The sequence below is a fragment of the Furipterus horrens genome, unplaced genomic scaffold (assembly GCF_987537825.1).
Source record: "Furipterus horrens unplaced genomic scaffold, mFurHor1.1.pri manual_scaffold_12, whole genome shotgun sequence".
Lineage (NCBI taxonomy): Eukaryota > Metazoa > Chordata > Mammalia > Chiroptera > Furipteridae > Furipterus > Furipterus horrens.
The window spans coordinates 43328409-43351934 of record NW_028327182.1 but is presented as its reverse complement, the minus strand read 5'-3'; the positions used below and the strand labels follow the sequence as shown (position 1 = coordinate 43351934).

The 23526-nt window shown below is 38.8% G+C and overlaps 1 pseudogene; it reads right to left on the bottom strand.

Moving 5' to 3' along the window:
* Nucleotides 1-22529, bottom strand: LOC149996080 (keratin, type I cytoskeletal 18 pseudogene; annotated as a pseudogene).
* Between the last annotated feature and the right edge of the window lie 997 nt (nt 22530-23526).

Sequence of the window (23526 nt, the reverse complement as noted above, 5' to 3'; positions counted from 1 at the left end):
TCAACACCTCATAACTTTGGTGTTGTTGACCTCAGATACCACTTAGCAATCCACAATCCTGTGGGTGGTGGTATTTTGGACGGATTGTATGGAGTGGCTATTGTCCATGGCGTCACCAAGATTGAAGTCCTCCCCATCCTCCAATAGGTGGAGGTAGGTGGCAATCTCAGCCTCTAGCTTGACCTTGGTGTTCAGCAGGGCCTCCTACTCCTGGGCCTGGTGCTTCCCCTCTGCCCAGGTCTGGGCCAGCTCTGACTCCAGATGCAGCAGAGTCCCATTGAGCTGTCCCATTTGCCTCACATAGCACATCTCCACTCCTTCAGGCTATTCTCCAAACTGCCCTTTAGATTTCTCATCAAGTCCGCGTCACACTCCAAGGACTGGACCGTATGTCTCAGCTCCATGAGTGTCATCTCAGCTGCTCCTGTCTCAGCAGTCTGAGAGGTAACCACTGTGGTGCTCTCCTTGGTCTACTGGGACCAGTACTTGTCTGGGTTCTTCTGAACCAGCTTGCCATACTGGGCCCGGATGTCCTCCATGATCTTGCTGAGGTCCTGAGATTTGGGGGCATCCAACTCAATGGTCAACTCAGAGTTGGCAATCTGGCTTTGTTGACCATTTACTTACTCCTCATTGTTCTTCTTCATGAAGAGCAGCTCCTCCTTGAGAGCCTCGATCTTTGTCTCCAGCTGCAGCCCAGTGATATTGGTGTCGTCAATGACCTTTCTGAGCCCATTGATGTCACTTTCTATAGACAGGCACATGGCCAGCTCTGTCTCACACTTAACTCTGGAGTCATCAGCAGCAAGATGGGCATTGTCAATGTGCAGAACAATGTGGGTACTGTCCACAGAATTTGCAGAGATTTGAGCTCTCAGGTCCTCGATGGTCTTGAAATAATGCTCCCAGTCTCTGACCTGGGGTTTCTTCTTCTCCAGGTGTTCTGAGTTTTGATCTCCAGTTTCCAATTATCAACCTCTGGCTTCTCACCCTATCCAAGTAGGAGGCCAGGTGGTCATTCAGGCATTTCTTAGTCTCCTTCTCGCTCTGGATACTCCCAATGCCTGCCAGACCTACAGTCATCCCTGAGCCAGGCCCTTGGATCCCCACCCACCCCACACGCCAATGTAATGGGACATGGAGATCCAGGAATCCGAGCACCCAGTGCCTGCATGGACAGTGGTCACATGGCTGGCCAGCCAACCTGGTGGCTAGGCAACTGCATGGAGCCCAGAATCGAGCAGTTTAGGGGAGAAGCTGGAGTGGGTGCTGAAGCTCATGTTGTTCAGGGAGGAAGGCGAGAAGCTGAGACAGGTTGAAACAGCAGTCAGAATTATCTTTTGAGAAGGCAATGTAGTCTAATTAATAACTTTTTTTTTATGTGCCCTATTGCACACATCTAAGATCCTCTAAGTGACATAGCTGTGAGTGAAATACTCAGTCACAGGATATGTATATATTTGACTTTAGTAATTAACAACACTGGAATTCCTATGATATGGATATTATTACGTTTCATGTTATCCTGCAGCTGTCTTAGAGCCTCTTCAGTCTTGTTCAGCCTTTTTTCATTTTGTTGCACTGTCTGTGAGTTTTTGTCTACATTGTCCTCCAGCTCGCTGATCCGATTTTCTGCTTCCTCTAGCCTGTTTTTAATTCCTTCTACTGTGTTCTTCAATTCAGAGATCATATTCTTCATTTCCTCCTGGCTCTTATTGATAGCTTCCATGTCCTCTTTGATGCTGGTATAATTCTCAGTAAGTTCCTTATAGTTCTTCTGGAGTTCACTGTAGTTTTTCTGGAGTTCTTTGTAGTTCCCGCTGAGCTCATTGAGCTTCTCCATAATACATGCTTTCAATTCCATATCTGATAGTTGGCTCCCCTCTATTTCATTTAGCACTCTTTCTGGGGACTCTGCCTTTCCTTTCGATGGGGTGTTGTTTCTCTGTCTCCCCATTTTTGTGACTCCTATTGTTTGTTGGTGCTTCTTAGAATGATCTGCACTTCCTAATAACTTTTTTTATATTAAGAGTTTGAGAGAGACTTCCAGCCAAGATGGAGGCCTAGACTGACATGCTCCATCTCCCTTCACAACTAAGAAGGAATACATCTACCGCAAAACCAGAAGTTCCAAAAAATAAAGCTACATGGAAATCCAACATATGAAGTTATAAACTAGTGGTGCTCATCCAACAGGTAGGAGGGGCGAAGCCAGGGTGGAGAGGTCAAGCAATGCTGGTGGTGGCCGCTGTGGCAACAGTGGCAGGACAGCGGTAAGCACAGACACCCATATTTTAGAAGAGGCAAGAAAAACCTGGGGAGCATTCCTGGCTGCAGACCAGAACTGTCAGCTCGTGATTCCAATGCCGAGGAAGGCAGACCCCCATTGCCTCAGTCCATGAAGGCCAAAGGGGATGGGGATGGAGGAAGAAGCTCCTGGTCTCTCAGCAGAGAGTAAAAGGCAAAAATCCATCTTGGACCCCCGTCCACAGACACAAAATGCCACAGCATGGTGAGAAGGGTTGCTTGATTATGATGAGTGCATGGGACTGTGTCCCCTATAGTGTAGGAGGTATTACAGTCCCACCCAGGAAGCAAAGGTTAACACTAAACTGTCAGGATGGCAGGGATCATGATAGAGATCCCAATCATGCAGCTGACCAGACAGCAAATATATGATCTAATGGATCAGCAGATAGAAAATCTTTCTGATGCACAGTTCAGAGCTTTGGTGATAAGAAAGTTTACAGACCTAACAGCAGATCTTAAGCAAGACAGGGAAGGAATGAAGGCTAGTCCTGTTGAAATGAATGAAAATACATATGAAAAAAGTGGTGAGGGAAGGAAAACCAGGGATCAAATCAACAAATCGGAACACAGGGAAGGAACAAACAGTCAACCAGTGCAGAAAGAGGAAACGAAAAGTGAGGAAAACGAGGAGAGGCTCAGAAACCTATGTGACAGCTATAAGTGGGCCAACATCTGAATCACAGAGTTGCCAGAAGGTGAAGAAGAACTAGAAACTGAAAATTTATGTGAAAAAATAATGAAGCAGAATTTCCCTAACTTGGGGAAAGAATTAGAATTACAGGTCCAGGAAGCACAGAGAGTTCCAAAAAAACTGGACCCAGGGAAAATCACTCCAAGACACATTATAATCAAAATGTCAAAAATTAAGGATAAAGAGAGAATCTTAAAAGCAGCAAAAGAGAAGAAGAGAATTATATACAAAGGGGTCCCAACAAGACTATCAGCTGATTTCTCAAAATAAACTCTGCAGGTAAGAAGGGACTGGCAAGAAATATTCAAAGTAATGAAAAGCAAAAACCTACAACCACAATTACTCTATCCAGCGAAGCTGTCATTCAGAATAGAGGGACAAAGGAAGTGCTTCCAGGACAAAATAAAACTGAAAGAGTTCATCAGATCCAAATCACTCTCATATGAAATGTTAAAGAAACTTGTTCAGGAGAAAGAGAACCTAAACTATGAATATTAAAATAAAAACTGTATTACAACAACCAACAACAGAAGCTAGGAAATCGAAACAAACGTAAACTAAGTAGGCAACAAGAGTGGAAAAAGAATTACAGGTATGGGGAACATATTGGGGGGAGGTCAACTGGGAGGGGAAAGTGGGGAAAGGAAGGGAAATGGTACAGGAATTAAGAAGCATAGTAGGAGGGAGTGGAGTAGACAGGAAGATGTTGAGAAGAATTACATGCACAACCAATGGGCATGGACTAAGGGGGGGGGGACAATTGGAGGAAGGGCACCCACTGGATGGAGGGAAAAGAAATTGGAACAACTGTAACAGCATAACCAATAAAGCATATAAAAAAAAAGTTTGAGTAATTTTGCAAGAAAAAGAATGAAAATAAGTTCTATACTGTCAACATAGTAGAAAATTTTAGTGTTCAGTAAAACCTCACGCTATAAGTACAATATAGTAACCTATGTCAAGTGGGAAAATAACAGATCAGTGTGAGTATGGAAACTTTAAACTCTCTCATTAAATGTGGCCCAACCCAGCAGCTGTTCTTTGGATCATCCCCAATACACACGAACATTGCTAACACTAGGATTTTGTTCTCTAATTTCACTAAATGGAAGAAGGACTCCTTGAAGAGTAGCTGATTAACTGTCTTAGGGAAGGGGGAAAATCTCTTTGAATCTGGAATATCTTGTTTCCAGAAAGCAAAGATGCTTTTAAAAAATATCTGCAATTAAGTAAGTCAGAGTGGATCCCACTGGCCATATAAGGACAATATAAGTATCACCATCTTCACATGTGGTGTGAATAGTTGTCCTCACACTTGAGAGAGCATCAGAATCACCTGGAGGTGTTAAAACACATATTGCTGGGCCCTCCCAGAGTTTCTGATTTAGTAGGCCTGGAAGAGGGTCCAAGAATCTGCATTCCTAACAGGTTCCAGGTGAAGCTGCTGCTGCTGGCCCAGTGACAATACTTTGAGAACCATTGCTATAAATTATCTTAATTGAGCTGGGTGACTCTGTGAACATCTATGAGTTTGTTATGATAGTAGAAAAAAGTCAATATAAAATGTATAGAAAGGCTGTTGTAAAAAATTACATTTATTAATATATATGCATGTTTATATCTCCTTTTAAATACATGTTGGTTTATAAGGCATAGTTCTTTAAAAAAATCTGTGTAAACATGCCCCGGCTGGTGTGGCTCAGTGGATTGAATGCCAGCCTGCAAACCAAAGGGTCGCACGTTCAATTCCCAGTCAGGGCACATGCCTGGGTCGCAGGTCAGGTCCACAGTTCGGGGTGTGCAAGAGGCAGTCACAAACTGATGTTTGTCTCCCCCTCTTACTCCTCTCTTCGTCTCTCTAAAAATAAATATATAAATAAAATTTTTTAATATGTGTAAACAATGAGTGGAAATCCACAAATTAATGAAACAACTCCAGGAAAAGTAGAGACTGTACCAAAAGCAGGAAAAACTTAATAACATGGTAGAAAGAGGTCCAGTCCTCAATCAGCACCAGTAATGCACAATAACTAAGCAAAATCCTATGTTCCAAGATGATGAACTAACCAAATGGCCCAAAGAAGAGAATTAACTCAGTCCTTCATACCCTAGAAAGGAACACCTCTAAATGCTTCATTATGTATGAGATGCTCATAAGGCAGCAATATGTTTTCAACTACAATATCAAACGAGGTTAATATATCATAACGGCAGTACAATTCATTTGGTGATGCTGGTCATGTGAAATCTAAATTGATTTCATTTCTGAGAAAGAAATCAAAACTAAATCTGTGAAACTAAACTAAAATCTATGAAAAGGTAATAGACAATTCCCACCAATGAAACAAGATGCAACTTAAGCATAAAAGGCATTAGTCAATGACTCGGGTTTGATTTGTCCTGGACTATGAAACCAAATTGAAGTCTCAGTCAAGAACCCATCGGCTGACAACAGAGAAGATCTAATTTTGTCTTGTTTTATTTTTACCTTTAGAATCTTTCATTCTTTCAAACCAATGTTTTCCTAAGTTGTTTTGTTTGTGCTTGTGTTTTCACTCCTATGCTTTCTACCTCTGCTATTCTATTTGTAATCTATGCCTTCCTATGGCTCTCTGATCATTTGTGCTGCCTTTTCTCTTTCTCTGTTTGGTCTGTCTTCAGTCATATCTTTTCAGTCTGTTTTCTTTTGACATTCACTGCTGTATATATTTTAAATAGTGTATGTAGCTTATGGTGTATATATTTTATATTTTATACATGGTGTTTATATTTCATACATTAAATTCTATATACTGTTCATAACCTGTAACCATATAATTAGTTTTCATGTCTTCAAATGTTTTTTATTTTAATAGGTAAATTTCAATTTAATAAATTCCCCATTTTCAACATTTAGTGAAATTTTTCATTTTCACTTTTATAGAAGATACTTTGATAAATAGTCTAATAGCCACATCTTTAGGCATATCCATGATTGCTTCCTTAGAATAAATGCATACATATATTCATAGAATAAATTAATAAATTGTTGAGTCAAAAATATAAAATTCTAAGTCTTTTAGTATGTATTTTCACATTACAACACAACAATTATAGCAATTAGAGTATAACTTCCTGCAGAAAACACAAGTAATATTATCACACCAGTTAATTTCCTTTACATACTCTCCTATGGACTAATCTTTAGAAATAGTAATGTTTTGAGCTGTTTTCCTAAGAAATATTGTAAGTAAAATACTATGAGCTCACATTTTAACAATCTGATACCAAAGAGGTGACTACTCTTCGAAATGTCACCTTTATTAAACCAGCGCAGAAGGTACCTTACAATGTAGTGCTTGTTTTGTGAAAGCACATTTGTTTGATTTCAAGGTTTGTGCAGGAGGCCTGGGGCATTCCCATCCTCCTTTGTGGTCTGATTCTCCCTAGCAATGCTGACTAAGCGCTTTGTTTGCAACCACAGGGTCTGGACTCTGCATAGCTATACCATGCCTTTTAGATTAAATCTGATTTCTTTCTTTAAGTGGATGCTTTATTCTTTTAGCCAACAGGGCACAGAATTCAGAGAAAGAAGATCATGTTTTATAATGTTTATTAATGTCTTAAAACTATGTGCTCATCTGTTTTTAGTCTGAAAGAAATCAAAATTAGGCTTATAGAAAATCAGGCAGTCAACTGATCAATGCATTAATCATTGTTGAGTGCCAGCAATGTGTATGGCAACAGCAGTAATTAAAGTCAGAAAGTAAGCTTAAAAATACATTGATAAACATTCCACTTTCCTTTAGTTTTAGTTGATTTTCCTGGAATATTGGATGAATCTTTAAGTTTGCATTTCACTTTCTATATGCTTATTTTTTCTTAGCCTGAAGGAAGACCATTGTAGCTACTTTTTTTTCTTTATTGATTTTAGAGACACAGAGGATGAGAGAGAGAGAAACATCAACTTGTTTTCCCACTTATTTATGCATTCATTGGTTGATTCTTGCAGGTGCCCTAACCAGCAATTGAACCTGCAACCTTGGCACATTGGAATGATGCTCTAACCAAATGAGCTGCCCAGCCATGACCTGTAGCTATGTTTTTGAAGTTTCCTATTTTCCCTCAAAAGATGCTTTTCAAAATTCAGGAATTTCAATCTCTTGCCATGTGAGTATTGGCTTTATATTTTCTCATGTGAAATGTTCATTCATGTCTTATGCCTATTTTTCTATCGGGTTTTACTTTCCTTGTTGATTTGTAGAAGTTTTAAAATATTCTTAATATAGATTATTTATTGTATGCAATATATCTCCTCTCAATTTGTAGCTTATCTTTTCACTTTCTTTAACATCTTTTTTGATGAATACAAGTTTTTAATTTTAATATAATCAGATTCATCACACATCTATTTTATAGTGGGCTTTCTTGTGTTTCATATTTAAGAAACCCTTTCTTACTCTCAAGATCTAAAGATAGTCACCCATATTTTCTTCTAAGAGTTTTAAAGTTTTGCTTTTGACATTTGAGTCCGTAGTTCATTTGGAATTGATTTTTATTTCTGATTTACTTTTTATATGGATAATCATTTTTCTACTCTTTTGTTTGTTGTATTTCTCATAAGTAATTCAGGAAAATCAAATTAAGATTATAAAGGGATATCAATTTACATTTGGCAATACCAAGTGCTGAAGATTTCAATAACACAATGAGAGTATGAATTGTTACAATTGTTTTGGAAAACAGTCTGGCATTATCTTGCAAAGTTAAATATTCACACACCCTATAACCAACACACATCCCATTCCTGGGTATAAGCTGAGGACAATCCCAGCAGGTGTGCACTGAGAGAGGAAACCACATATGAAAATATCCATCATAGTGCTGTTAATTACAGCAAGAAATGTGAATGCCTAATCTTTGGGGTCTAGGAGGCCAGGTAAATACGTGCTGGTGTTTTCACACAATGAAATATTATACAGCAATAAAGATAAAGGACTCACAGTAGCCTACAACAAAATGAATGACTCTTAGAATAGAAAACTAAATGAGAAAAAAAGCCCAGAAGATTATATACAGCATGATATACCTTTTATAAATGTCAAAAACAATTAAAATTAATCATATTATTTGCATGCATATGTGTGTGATAAAAGTATTTTAAACAAGAATGAGTAAGAACATAAAAATTCAGAATTCTGGCTACATAAATAGGATGGAGCAGGAAGGAAACAGGTAGGGCAGGATCATGTAGAAGATGTAAGTTATTGTCAGTGCATTAGTTCCCTAATTGGATAGTGAGTTCATGACATTTATTATATTTTTAAAAAATAAACACACAAGTAAATAAAATAAAAGAGTTTCAAGTATGAGTCACTGATAAGAATGGGAGGTAAACCAAAGGTGATGAGTTAAACTAGGTCCACCTAAGGTCCACTGAAAATAAACTTGAGCAAGAAAATCAGCACAGACCCTTTGAGAAATGAGCTGTCCGAGCTGTTGGGCAGGGAGGGATGCTGGGTGGAGGGATCGAGCAAAAAAAGAAAAAAAAAGAGAGAGAGAAATGCTCACGGACACAACAACAGTGTGGTGATTGCCAGGGGAGAGGGTGTGATGAGACAGACAAGAATATGGTGGAGAAGGTATAAATGGTGATGGATGGAGACTTGATTTGGTGTGGTGAACACACAATACATTGCACAGATGACGTGTTCTAGAAACCTGTATAATTTTGTTAACCAGTGTCAACCTATTAAATAAAAATAAAAAGAGAGAGAGAGAAATGAGCTTGCTAAGGTGTGAAACATGATGCATAAAAATAAAAGTCAAAACCTATTTGGTATAAGTAGAAGTTAGATATTAATAAATCAAAAGTTTTGACCTTAGTAATTTTTTCACAAGATCCTGATTAGGCATTAATTAAGAAGTATGCCGCGTGCCTAAATTTCATGTTTTTTTCAGGTCTGTTTGGACCACAGAGACAAATAAATAAATAAATTCTCTAGGGAGGGGCTGAATAGAAAGGGAAGCAAGCTAAAAACACCCTAAATTCCTTTAAGGACTTTCCTTATATCACAAAAATAAGTTAAAGACTATGACATTTCCACACTTTTAACAATAAAAGCAGCTTACAGCCCTGGCTGGTGTGGCTCAGTGGATTGAGTGCTGGCCTGTGAACCAAAGGGTCACTGGTTCAATTTCCAGTCAGGGGACATGCCTGGGTTGCAGGCCAGGTCCCCATTAGGGGGCTCACCAGAAGCAACCACACATTGATATTTCTCTCCCTCTCTTTCTCCCTCCCTTTCCCTCTCTCTAAAAGTAAATAAATGAAAATTAAAAGAAAAAAGCAGGTTACATTTTTCTAGGATTTTTACCACTTGCATAGCATTCTCATATATGAGGTCTGTCCAGGAAAAGTCCCGCCATTGTTAATATAACAAGAACAGTTTGCCCAACATTGACATAACCTGGCAGCCAAGAGAGTGGACTGGAATGCGCATGCATAAACAATGATGACTTCTCTGTACTAGTCAGTTGGGTTTGTGGACGCTGTTGAGTGAACATGTGTATTGTGAGGCCATTGCAGTCAAAATGCCTGAGCAAGTGGAGCAATGAATCTGCATCAAATTTTGCGTTAAGTTTGAACATTCCTCGACGACAACTATTCGGATGATTCAGAACACAGCAGCTTTGGGCAACTGGTGATTGGCAGCTTCATCCCAACAATGCATGATGAAGCTGTCAATCACATGGAGTTTTTTAGTGAAACATCAAATCACCCAGGTGACTCATCCCCACTAGAGCCCAGATTTGGCACCCTGCAACTTCCGGCTTTTTCCAAAACTAAAATCACCTTTGAAAGGGATGACCCACAGACAGGGGCGACTGAGTGGAGACTAAATGTGGGGGAAGGGAGGGACAGGGTGCAGGGAAGCAAGAGGGCTAAAAAAGTGAGACAACTGTAATGGAAAAACAAACAAAAAAAATTTTTTAGTGGGGGAAAAATGAAAATATGAAGAATGGAAATGCCAGTTCAGTGAGTATTAGGACAAAGATTTTCCTTCACGTTGTATATTTTTCTCCCTATTTGATCCCTCCAGAGTTTGGCATTCTAAACAAGTAAGTAATGACATAGGTTTCTTTGCATAGAACTAATAAGACCAGTTGTCAATAGAGGTTCCTTTTTTTTTTTTTTTTTTTTTTTTTTTTTTTGACCAAGTCTTTGAGATTGTTACCAAAAAGCCCTGAGGAACTGGGAATGACTTTCAAAGGTAATAAAAGCCCATGAGATATAAGGCCTGGTACCATGGTTGGCTGTGCGGTTCACAGCAATCTTTCCAGGGAAGGAACGAAGGTTGTTTTCCTGAAAGATGGCTAGAAGGGACCTTAAGGCACAATGAAAAACCAGAAAGACTTGGAAAAAACAGGTGTGTACAGGCAAGGATGAATGCCAGATATGTGGCTCAGCTTCTGTGCCCTGAAGAACAGACTGAGGGTCACCCCAAATATTCCTTAGGTAAGTTCCAGCAAAGCAGAACTAAAGATCATAAGTGATCATGTGCTGCTCTTGTTATGTTTATGCAAACAAACAGGATAAATTAAAAATGGACTTAATGTAGTCCCTTTAAAGACAAGGAGGGTAATCTTAGGGAGAAAAATCATTATTCAAGGAAAATCACAATGATCAGTAGTAGAGTATAAAATAGGGCAACTAACCATCTTAAAAGTTTCTTCTCATTTAAAATATGGTTTCACTTGAAAATTAAACCATGTCTGTGATATCATCAAAGATATTCAAGTTGCAGGCAAATAGAATTTCAAGTACCTTGCAACTGGATGTCTTCCCAATAAGACAGTCTTACAGATTTAGAGACTTGTTTGTGGGTTATGTTACATAAATTAACACGTGTTTTCTGTTTTCAAAGGACATAAGCCTATGACCACATTACCTGAGTGATTGTCTGTACGCATAAGCCTCACTTAATCCTCTCTGCAGCGCTGCCTCCTGAGACTCAACGGTTTGGCTGAACTAAATGGCTGGGTTGGGGAAGAATGGGGTGGTCTGTGGGCTTCACTTTAAAACGGGTTTCTCTTTTCTATCCTAATGGCATGGACAGAAAAGGCCCAGAGGTCTGAGAGGGGGAAAACCTAAACTATTTACCTCAGCCCAAACTAAGTATAATGGGCAAAAGGGTTTTGGACAGGTGAGATGTGCCTAACACACCTTCTTACAAAGAAGCCCTTTTTTTTTTTTTTTCCTAATATGGAACATTGAAAAATTAATCCCTGCCTTTTGTCATCTAGTAGTTATGGATTGAATGATGTCTTTTAACCCTTTTCGCCAAATCTGTTGCCCCCAGAACACAACAAGGACACCAGCCTGTTAAACCAAGCACGCCGTTGACCGGAGACAGCCAACTGACCTGGAGTCTGCACGATCCTTCCCCATGTGGGAAGGCCACCCTCCCCTCCACACCCCCACTCTTATTAGGGTTTTCTGGACCCAAGGGTAGGTAGGACGACGACCATGTCCAGCTTGAAGCAGCTAGAGGAGCTTGAGACCTTCGCCCATTGTCCTTTACAAGATTACAAAGGGCCCTAATATTTGAGAGGGGGGGGGGATAGTTAATTTTTACAAACCAGGGGTATGGACTTGGGGGGGATTGATGGGGGAGGGGGGTGCTGGGTGGAGGGGAGCAAGGGGGAGAAAATTGGAACTGTTGTAACAATATAATCAATAAAAAACATTAAAAAAAAAGAAAGGGAAGAAATTTCAGACTATCGATGTAATACAGGAAAATACAATGGGGCAGCTGATGGCAACTGAGAGAACTGTGTGAGATCCCAAGGTGCCTCCTTTGAAGGGGACTGAGGTGTCGTCGTCCTATGTACAATGTTTCTTGTATCTTCTTCAATAAATGTCTCTATTTTTCATATTACATGGCTGGATACCTTCTGGACAGACCTCGTATACCCTTCCTTTGATAATGGGACAAAGAGTCTGAGAATGTACAAAATCAAGGCTATCAGATGTTTGTGACAAAAAATAATAACAATAGAAATGAAACTGAATCCTGGTGTTATTTCAAAGCAAAGTCTCTGTAGATAAGATTTAACAACTAAAGACATGCCAAAACATGGGACAGAAATTTATCAGCATGATCTTTTTGTGCTCCAACTTCTGTAAATGTTAGTCTAAACAGGAGGTGATCCTACTGTTCTATAAAACTACAATTCAACAAATATTTAAATTCCTAAAGTATGCAGGCATTGTACTTGGATCTAGGAATAAAACAATGAACAAGAAAGACAATAAATAACCATGGCTGTTCTTAAAAATTATATTATGTATGGTATCTTTTATGAACTTTACTTGGCTTCACCTGGAACATCCAGTAGAACTGATGACCCCTTTTATGTCCACAGTGGACCTTGCAGTGCTTCTTCTGTAGTATTCATCACACTGACTTGCAATTATTTGTATACATGTCTGCAGCAGACATCTGTTACTTTGTTCCTCCAGGATCTTTTCTTCTCAGGAACTCTCTTTTCCTCTCTTTCTAACGTTGTCAGTTACATGGCCCCACATCCCTCACCTGAGGGGAGACACAAGGTAGGTCTATGACTCAAGCAGAGGCCTTTTTGAAGGCTTGATTTGGATCTTGGAAGAGTAAGAATTTGTCTCTCCTCCTAAATTACCAGTATTAATATGAACATCTAGAGCTTTGCCTTCATTGGAAAATCTAAGAATCCAGAGGAGAGCAGAGATGTGAGATAGACAAAATCCTGATGATACTCTAAGCCTGAATCTAGCAATGCCTGAAACCCACATCCTGGAAGTCTCAGTAAAAAGAACCAATATATTGACTTCTAGTTTAAACTTTGTTGGATTAGGCTTTATCACTTAAATAAACTGAGTGAGTCCCAACTAATACTGTGTGCCAAAAGTTAAGGATAAAGAGAGAATCTTAAAAGCAGCAAGAGAAGAGGAGAATTACCTACAAAGGGGTACCTATAAGCTGATTTCTCAAAAGAAACTTTGCAGGCAAGAAAGGACTGGCAGGAAGTATTCAAAGTGATGAAAAGCAAGGACCTACAACCAATATTACTCTATCCAGCAAAGCTATCATTCAGAATGGAAGGGCAGATAAAAAGCCTCCCAGACAAGATAAAGCTAAAGGGGTTCATTATCACCAAGCCATTGTTATATGAATGTTAAAGGTACTTATTTAAGAAAAAGAAGATCAAAACTATGAACTTTAAAATGAAAACAGTATCACAACTATCAATAAAAGAAGCTAGGGAATGGAAAAAAAGGCAAACTAAGCAAACAACCAGAGTGAGATCAGAATCATAGATATGGGGAGCATGGGCGGGGAGGTCAGCCAGGAGGGGGATGGGGGAAGAGGTAGGGAAATGGTGCAGGGATTAAGAAGTATAGAAGGAAGATTCCGACCAAGATGGAGGCCTACACAGACATGCTGTGTCTCCCTCCCTAAGAAGGAATACAACTACCTCAAAACTAGAGACAACCAGAAGTTCCAGAACATTGAGCTGTATGGAAGTCGAACAAACAAAGATATAAAGAAGAAATACTCATCCAGAGAGGTAGGAGGGCTGGAGCCCGGGCTAAGAGGACGTGGTGTGGTGGTGGCGGTGGCGGCAGCAGTAGCAGGCTGGTGGAAAATGAAGTTACATGTTTTAAAAAGTGGGGAGGGACACCTGGGAAGCATTCCTGGCTCCTGACCAGACCTCGCAGCTCCCGGTCCCAGACCCAGGGAAAATCAAGCCTCATTGCTTCTGACTGTGCAAACCCATGGGGGTTGGGGCAGAGGAAGAAACTGCCAGTCTCTCAGCAGAGTCTGCTTGTTTAAAGGGCCCCCAGGGTCCTAGAATGTTCGCAGACACACCCACTCTGGGAATAACATTCAGGGCAACAGCAAGAGAGGTGCCAGTCCCATACGAAAGTGTGAGAAGTGCCTGGAAAAGGGACAAGTGCTGAGCAAATAGCATTGTTCCCTCTCTGACCCCTCCCCCACATACAGCGCCACAACGTGGTGAAATGGGTCACCCTGTACTGATGAATACCTAAGGCTCCACCCCTTACAATGTAACAGGAGCGACAGCTCTACCTAAGACACAGAGGCAAACAAACACAGGAGCCTGTCAGAATGAGGAGATAGAGAAGTACAGCCCAAAAGGGGGAATGGGTCAAGGTTCCAGTGGGAGAACTAAGCGACAAGGAGATAGGCAACCTCACAGACGAAGAGATAGCCAACCTAACAGATGCAGAATTCAAAACACTGGTGATAAAGATGCTCACCGGCTTGACAGATATGCTTGAGTATGGCAAACACATCAGGGAAGAAGTGAAGGCTATGATTAATGAAACGAAGGAAAATCCACACAAAACCAATGGTGAAGAGAAGGAACCTGAGGTTCAAATCAGTGATTTGGAATATAGAGAAGAAAAAAACAGTCAACCAGTACAGAATGAGGAAACAAGAATTGAAAAACATGAGGAGAGACTTAGGAACATCTGGGACAACTTTAAATATGTCAACATCCAAATCATAGGGGAGCCAGAAGGAGAAAAGGAAGAGCAAGAAATTAAAAGCTTATGTGAAACAATAATGAAGGAAAGCTTCCAAAATTTGGTGAAGGAAATAAACATACAAGTCCAGGAAACACAGAGTCCCAAACAATAGACCCAAGGAGGACCACACCAAGACACATCATAATTAAAATGCCAAAGGTTCAAGATAAAGAGAGAATCTTAAAAGCAGCAAGAGAAAAGGAGATAGTTACCTACAAAAGGGTGCCTATAAGACTATCAGCTGATTTCTCAGAAGAAACTTTGCAGGCAAGAAGGGACTTGTAAGAAGTATTCAATGTGATGAAAAGCAAGGACCTACAATCAAGATTACTCTGTCCAGCAAAGCTAACATTTAGAATGGAAGCAGATGAAGTGCTTCCCAGACAAGGTAAAGCTAAAAGAGCTCATTATCACCAAGCCATTATTATATGAAATATCAAAGGGACTTATTTAAGATAAAGAAGAGCAAAACTATGAACACTAAAATGACAACAAACACAACTATCAACAACTGAATCTAAAAAATAAAAACAAAATCCAACTAAGCAAACCAGAATAGGAACAGAATCATAGGTATAGGGATCATTTAGAGGATTATCAGGTGGGAAGGGGAAGGCAGAGAAATTGGGAAATGGTGCAGGGATTAAGAAGCATGATTGTTTCATACAAAATAGACAAGGGGAAGTTAAGAATAATATAGGAAAAGGTCAAGCTAGAGAACTTATATGCATGACCCATGGACATGAACTAAGGGGGGTGGGATTGCTGGGAGAAGGGGGGTATTGGGCAGAGGGGAGCAAAGGGGAAAATTGGGATTACTATAACAACATAATCAATAAAATATACTTTTTAAAAAAGCATAGTAGGAGGGTGCAGAAGGAACAGGAGGATGTTGAGAAGAGCTTATATGCATGGCCCATGGACGTAGACCAAGGTGGGGGTGGACTGCTAGAGGGAGGGGGTTGCTAGGTGGAAGGGAGCAAAGGGAAAAGAAATTGGGACAACTGTAACAACATAATCAATACAATATAAAAAAAGAAAAGAAAACAACGTATGCAAAAAAAAAAATGTCAACACACAAAATCTCATTCACAGCCACTCACCCTGGGCTCTGGCATAGGAAGGGCAGAGCAGACTAGAGTCATGTGAGGAGAGACTAGGGTTTGTGGCTCTGGGGTGATAGCTAAAGGGAGAGCCACCAGGACCCCTGTGTATAGACTAAAAGTAAAGAGATAGAAAAAGATGTTTTATGCGGTGGAAATGGACAAAAGAGCTGGGGTAAGAATACTTATATCAGACAAAATAAACTGCAAAACAAAGGCTATGACAAGAGGCAAAGAAGGATATTACATAATGCCTTATGGGATCAATCTAACAAGAAGATATAACCCTTGTAAACATATATACACTTAACATAGGAGCACCTAAATACATAAGCAAAATTTGTTGGACATAAACGGAGAGATGGACAGTAATACAGTTACAGTGGGGAATTTTAACACCACATTGACATCAATGGATAAAAGTTCCAGACCAAAATAATAATAATAATAATAATAATAATAATAATAATAATAATAATGAAACAGTAGCCTTAAATGACACACTAAATCAGATAGATTTAACTGATAGCCTAGAAGAAAATGTAGGCAGTAAAATCTGTGACATTTCTCATAACAATATTTTTTCTGATATATCTTCTCAGGGAAGGAAAACAAAAGAAAAAAATAAACAAATGGGACTACCTCAAATTAAAATCTTTTTGCACAGCACAGGAAAACATCAACAAAATGGAAAGGCAACCTAATGGATGGAAGAATATCTTTACCAATGATATTTCCAATAAGGGATCAATATTCCCTTTCAGTATAGTGAGCATGCATATTCTATTTGGTAAAAAAAAACTTTTTATAAAGTGCTTGCTTTATTTATTTGTTTGTTTACTAGAGATGGAAGGGACAGAGAGACTAAAACATCGCTTTGTTGTTCCACTTATTTATGCATTCATGGGTTGATTCTTATAAATACCCTGACTGGGGATCAAACCCACAACTTGGAGTATTGGGAGGACACTCTAACCAACTGGGCTACCTGGGCAGGGCCCATTTTGTAAAGACTTTTGAACATATTTAGCTTAATAGTGTTTCTCTGTTATGGAATATTATTAATGTGTGATAGAAAGTGAAGAAGTGAACAAAAATGCCATGGTTGGAAGCACTGTTATAGCAATTTGGGAAACTGAGATCTACAAGAGTAGGACTCAAGTCCAGCCGGAGAACTTGATGTCCATGCTAGCCAGGAATGACCAGAGCTTTCTGGTACCATTGCCCTGTAAATAATATTCACTGAATTTTTTTCCCTTTTTATTTTTACCAAACTACAGGTCAACAAGACCCTAATTAATATAAAATAAAACAAAAGTAATTATTTGTTTTAAAAAGAAGCTACTAAAGTTGTCCACTGATAAATAACTAAAATAATATTTGATGAAATATTACTAAGTGATTTCTGGCATAAAACTGAGAGAATTTCAAGGAATTGTGTATCAATATACAAATTACCTGCAGTCTCTTTTGCATATTAATTTGAACAAAGTAATTTATTGTATATATTGATTAGCGATATATTCAATATAGATCTGATAAAAATGAAGATATATCATATTCATCAATATTTATCACTGAATACATGAAGTAAGAGTTTAAAAGTCCAATAAAATTTTACTTTATATAAATGCTTATGAAAATATGTAGCATATTTAACTTGTTTTTAACATACTTAGAGCTTTATGGTCACTGAAAAAATTTTAATTTCTCATTTCAATTTACATAGGTATTTTTGTTCTGAAAAAGTGAGATAGTTTGATCAGCTCTAGCTGGTGTGACTCAGTGTTTGGAGCATTGCCCCGTGGACCAAAAGGTCATGGGTTTGATTCCAGGTCAGGGTACATACCCAGGTTGCATGTTCAATCCTCATTTAGGGCACATGTGGGAGGCAACCAGTCAATGTTTTCTCTCTCTCACATCAATGTTTCTCTCTCCCTTCCTCTCTCTATAAAAGCAATGAAAAAAAAAAAAATGTCCTCAGATAAGGATTAAAAAAATAAAGATAATGCGATCAATAAAAAATGGAGAATTTGGAATGTAAATATAAGATTAAAGAGAAAAAAAAGAATGGAAAATATCCAGCTGTTAATAAAGTACTTTTTTAAAACAAATGATGGATGATTGAACTTAGAGTCCACTGCATAAGGGAAAAAGAGTGATATTATTTTACTTTAAAATTTAAGAATTTATGGAACCCAGGAAATAAAATCCTTGGCAATTCCAAAAAAATTTTAGAAGTCACTCTAAAATTCTTTTAGGAAGCATATTAATTAATCTCTAAATTCAAATCCCAGATTTCCAGGAAAGAGGGTCTGATTGGCCCAATGTGGATCTGCCCTTCATGGAATTTGTTATGGCCAGTGAGGTAGAGTCACAAGGCTTGCTGTCCACTCAACAGAGGCTATAAGGGGTCGGGTAGTACATGATCAACAGTTCTCAGAAGCCCTGGCCAGGTAGTTCAATTGGTTGAAACAGTGTCCCAATATACCAAGGTTGCAGGGTCAATCCCTGGTCAGGGCATATACAAGAATCAACCCATAAATGAATAAATAAGTGGAACAACAAATTGATGTTTCTCTCCCTCTCTCTCTGTCTCTTTCTCTGTCTCTCAAAAATCAGTGAATAAAAAAAAAACCATTTCTCCAAGAGGGCGGCACCCCAAAAAGCTCGACTACTTAATGTTTTTATTTGATATGCAAGGTTTTCGTTCTTTAAAGATTTTATTTACTTATTTTAGAGAGAGAGGAAAGGAGTGAGAACGAGAGGGAGAGAAACATTGATTGGTTGTCTCTTGCACACCCACAACTGGGTACCTGGACCACAACTCAGGCATGTGCCCTGACTGGGAATTGAACCAGCGACCTTTTAGTCTGAGGGACAACACTCAACCCACTGAGCCACACCAGTCAGGGCAGCAAGTGTTTCTTACATATAGAACCCCAGTGAACTTATTTTGATGCTTAATTCGTTCTTTTAAAAACTTTCTTTTTTGAGGAAATGAACCGTGGCCACTCAGAAATATATTGGCAGCCACTCTCTCAAAAATCTCTGGGTCACACTGACTTTCAAAGACAATTGGGGTTGCTGAACATGCGGCCAGCACCCACACCTTGGTTTGTCTCCATGTGGGATGAGCAGCAGCTCAGACTCTTTGTTCAATGATGGAAACACTCAGAATGTGAAGTATCACATTAACCTCCCTCATGACATAAATTTCCTTCCTCTTTCCAGGCAGTGGTCCAATGTGCATTTTAGATTCCTTTTTTAACACCCATCAGCTTCCTTACCTCTTATTTCATAAGCCAACCTATATTTTGTTCTTATATTTTTAATAGATTGAGTAATACAGCTACCAGTCTAGGCCAAAATTGGATTGATTTGCTTGTAACTATGAATAACACAACAGGGAATAAAAAGGAAACATGTACAGACAGTGTGTTTCCAGGGAGGTACATGAGAGTCCCTGAGGAACATCCATCGCCAGTTCTGTGTTTCCCTGCTTCAGACATTTCTGTACTCATGCCATGAACTTTGTTATATCCAGTTACAACCTGTACTTAAAAAAAAAAAAAAAAAAAAAAAAAAGCTGTATCAAGATATAATCCACCCATTTAAAGTGTACAATTCAATGTTTTTGGTATATTCACATAGTTGTGCAATGTTCACATACTCTCATTTTAGAACATTTTTATCCTCTACAGAAGAAAGTCCATACCTACTAGCAGTCACTCCCAATTCCCTCACACCTACTCCCCAGCACTGAGGAACCACTCATCTACTTTATGTGTCTACGGATTACCTATTCCAGACATTTCATATAAATAAAATCATAAAATTTGTGACTGGATATTTTTAATTATGTAATGTTTTCAAGGTTCATCCATGTTGTAGCATGAATTAGTACTTCACTTCTTTTTATTACCAAATAATATTCCGTTACATGCATTTACCACTGTATTAGTCAGGGTTCTCCAGAGAAACAGGATGTGTGTGTATCTGTGTGTATGTGTAGGCGGAGAGGGGAAAAGGGAGGAGACACAAATGTTTTTATTGATCTAGGAGTGGACATATGTTTTTACTAATCTAGGAGTAAAATGATTGGGTTAAATGGCAACTCTATGTTTAACATTTTGAGGAACTGTCAGAACTGTTTTCCTAAGCAGCTGTACCATTTTACATTGCCAACTGCAAAGTGTCAGTTTTCCACTTTCTCCATAACTTTGCTAATACTTATTTCTTTTTTATTATAGTCATTCTAGTAGGTGTGAAGTGGTATCTCATTTCCACTTCCCTGATGCTATCAAGCCTTTTTCCACTTGTTTATCGATTGGTCTTTTGTATATCTTCTTCCTTTTTAAAAAAGATTTTATTTATTTATTTTTAGAGAGAGGGGAAGGGAAGAAGAAAGAGGGGGAGAGAGACGTCAATGTGTGAGTGAAACATTTCGATCGGTTGTCTCTCTCACGCCCCCAACGGGGGACCTGGCCTGCAAACCAGGCATGTACCCTGACCAGGAATTAAACTGCTGACCTTTTGATTTGCAGGTTAGCACTCAATCCACTATGTGACACCAAGCTAGGGCTGTGTATCTTCTTTGAAGAAATACCTATTTATAATTTTTGATCTTTTGTTAATTTCTCTTTTAGTAAATTGTAAGAGTTCTTTATATATTTGAAATACAGGTCCCATATCCAATATATAATTTGCAAATATCTTCTCCCACTCTGTGGGTTGTCTTTTCATTTCCTTGATGATACCATTGTAGCACAAAACTTTTTACTTTTGATGCAGTTCAGTGTATTCATTTTTTGTTTTTGTTGCTTATGCTTTTGGCTTTATATTTTAAAAAATATTGCCTAACATAATGTCTGAAAATCTACTTCTAAATTTTCTTCTAAGGGTTTTATATTATAGCTCATATATTTGTATATAATTTTTAGTTAATTTTGTGTGTGGTGTGAAGGAATCTTACTTCATTTTTTTGCATGTGGCCATCTAATTGATTCAGCACTGGAGCTTATACTTTTATTTAACAAATTTGCCCTTAATTAACTTTTATGTAAGTTACTTTAAGAGAAAATGTTATACACTATTGTAATGTACAACAAATGTAATTTGCCATAAAAAGAAGAGAATATAAATATACATACTAAGAAAACAAAATAAGACTAAACTTTTACAGATACAGATGAGTGCTAAGGGCCTTTTTTTCATTTGTTTGTTTAAAGGGTGATCAGAGAGTGTTAAGAAGGTATTAGGGATATACTAGCACCAAACTGAGATGTTCCCAGTTAGAAAGAATAAAAGAAGGAATTAAAAAGGAAACACCTGTCTCACTGAGTAATTTGAGGGGATTGAGGGCTTTTCTATGAATGAATAAGTAAATAGGGAATACCTTACGCCCCCTTAGCATGGATCCCACCATGTGGGAAACATTTCTCTTTTAACACTAGCAACAACAGTAATGGAAAGAACCTGGGTTGGTGAGAGAGCTCACCAGAAGTTTGATCCCACACTCACCACTTTTTACTTGGCCTTGAGGAAAGGTGTTTGCTCAGCTGTAGAAAATCTCTACCTAATGAATGGTGTGAGGATTCAATACTATGGTTTATGGAAGGCAGTCCAACATGGGGTAGGCACACAGAAATGTGAGTGCCCTCTTGGTGTTCTTGCCACTTCCAGAAAAACAGAATCTAATACCCAAGCAGCATTTCTCACAATGAGGTTGCATGCCTAGCAACATTAGAATTCCCTGAAAGAGAAGTCACCCCAACTTGATGACTCCATTGCATACAATTTGGGAACCTCTCCCATAGACCAGCCTTGACTATCTATGGCTTCTGTTTGATAGACTGGCCTTGGTGAGTTTTCCCAGCTGAATGTTAATTCATCCCACTCCTGAAGACACAGCCTCTAGCAACCCCTGCCAAGGTGTTCTCAGGGCTTGGGGAATTTGATTTTATGAATGACAGGATAAAACAGCTAAAAGCACAGAGAATCCAAACACATCCAAAAGTCCAACCTTCCTAGAGGTAGTGGTAGTGTCCATGGTATGTCCAGTCTCTTCTCTCACGAACAACTGGCCACAGAATTAAGAAGCAGAAACACAGTGCCAAGGCCACCCGTGAGCTGCAGAAAAGAAGGTCTAGACAATCCCAATCGAGAATAATCAGTTCCTGAAAAACTGCAAGCTCATTCACGTCGTGAAGGGCAACTGAGCCGCTCCTGAGATTGTGCCAAGCACTGTGGGGTACAAATGTGTGAGGGGATAAAGAAATCCACACCTAGAACTTCACTTCCTAGGACAGGGAGATGAGCCACATGTCACATTAATTATCTACACAGGAGGACTCCCAAGGTATGACATCTAGTGTGTTCAGGAGAAGAAAAAATGGTGGCTGGTGCACTAATGGAGGAGAAGAGAGAGCATATGTTCCAAAAGAGGGATGGGGGGAGGCTGAAGAGCTGAGGTAATCAGGGGAACAGAGGGTGGGCATGAGAATGGACGCAGAATATTATAAACTTGGTATTTTTTCTTTAAAACAATCAATTCCCTTTTTGCCCTTTAGGTCCTATGCTTCTGATTTTGGTTGACAGATGGAATTCTGAACACAGCCTTGAGCCTACATGCTCTGCTAGTTAGTGGTTGTTAATTGAGACAGCTACTGACAGAGAGGGGCCATTGACAGGAGTGCAAGAAGTAGACAAAATGCTAACTTGAGCTGTTTAAAACTGGTTAGATAAATTCGGTGGCAGGAAATATTCAGAAGAAAGGGAAAGCCGTACCTGCTTGACTTTCTGCGGTGGCTTGCCTGGAAAATGTGTACAGGTAATCCCCGTATAACATGGTTGTTAGGTTTCTAATAAATGCCATGTTATGCAAATCCGTGTTACATGAAACAAAGAACTAGTACAAAAAGGAGGGTTAGGTTCCAAAAATTAAAAAAAAAACATACTCATATATAATTAAGAGAAATATCTTTATTAAAGCAATTTTCATCAAAAGTATTACATATTATTATGAATTAAGTAATGTTTTCATCATCATCACTACTAAGCTCCGTTAACTGAATGCATTTTCTTTTTGACAAGATATTCTCATCCTCTGAACTTGCTTCAGCATTATCTTGATTTCTATGCTCTACTTTTTGCAAAAAATCTGTTTTTTTAGATTGCTTGATTTTAGCTGAGAGATCTTTATAAATTTTGTTATACGGTGCTAAGCACTTTTGAAGTTCTCTCTCAAACTTTGTGCTCCTTTCAGTGCAAGGATCTTCATTTTAGAAATGTGACTAACTGTTCAGCTAAGTCTAGATCTTTCTTTATGCTTTTTAGAGTAAACTATTTAATTTCTTCATTTCAGTTGCATTTTTACCTTTCTTGAAATAATATACCATACTGCACTGAAAATGTTGCATACTTCTTCCATAATCAGTATTAAAATGTCTACTCAAAAATTCATCAATTTTGATGATTTTTCCTATTGCAAACTGAAATGACAGTTGTTGCAATACAATCTAGCAAAATTGTTTGTAGGAAATAAATATAAGTCAGTGAAGAATCTAAGTCCTGGTCAGGGCTTAGCCTGGGCCCTGATCTCAAGGAACTGACTCTCTTATTGAGACAAGACTAAACACATGCAAGGTCAGCCCAATGTGTAAGATACTACTTGACTACTGAGCAATCATGACAGAGAACTAGGAACCCAATGCAAAGTTGAAAGAAGTAAGTTTGGATCCTGCTTTGCTATTGGGAATCTCTGTAGCCCTGGGAAAAGCTAGTATCTCAATTAGTTTAGTGTCATATAAAATAAGGATGATAATAATACCTCCCCCACAGGGGAA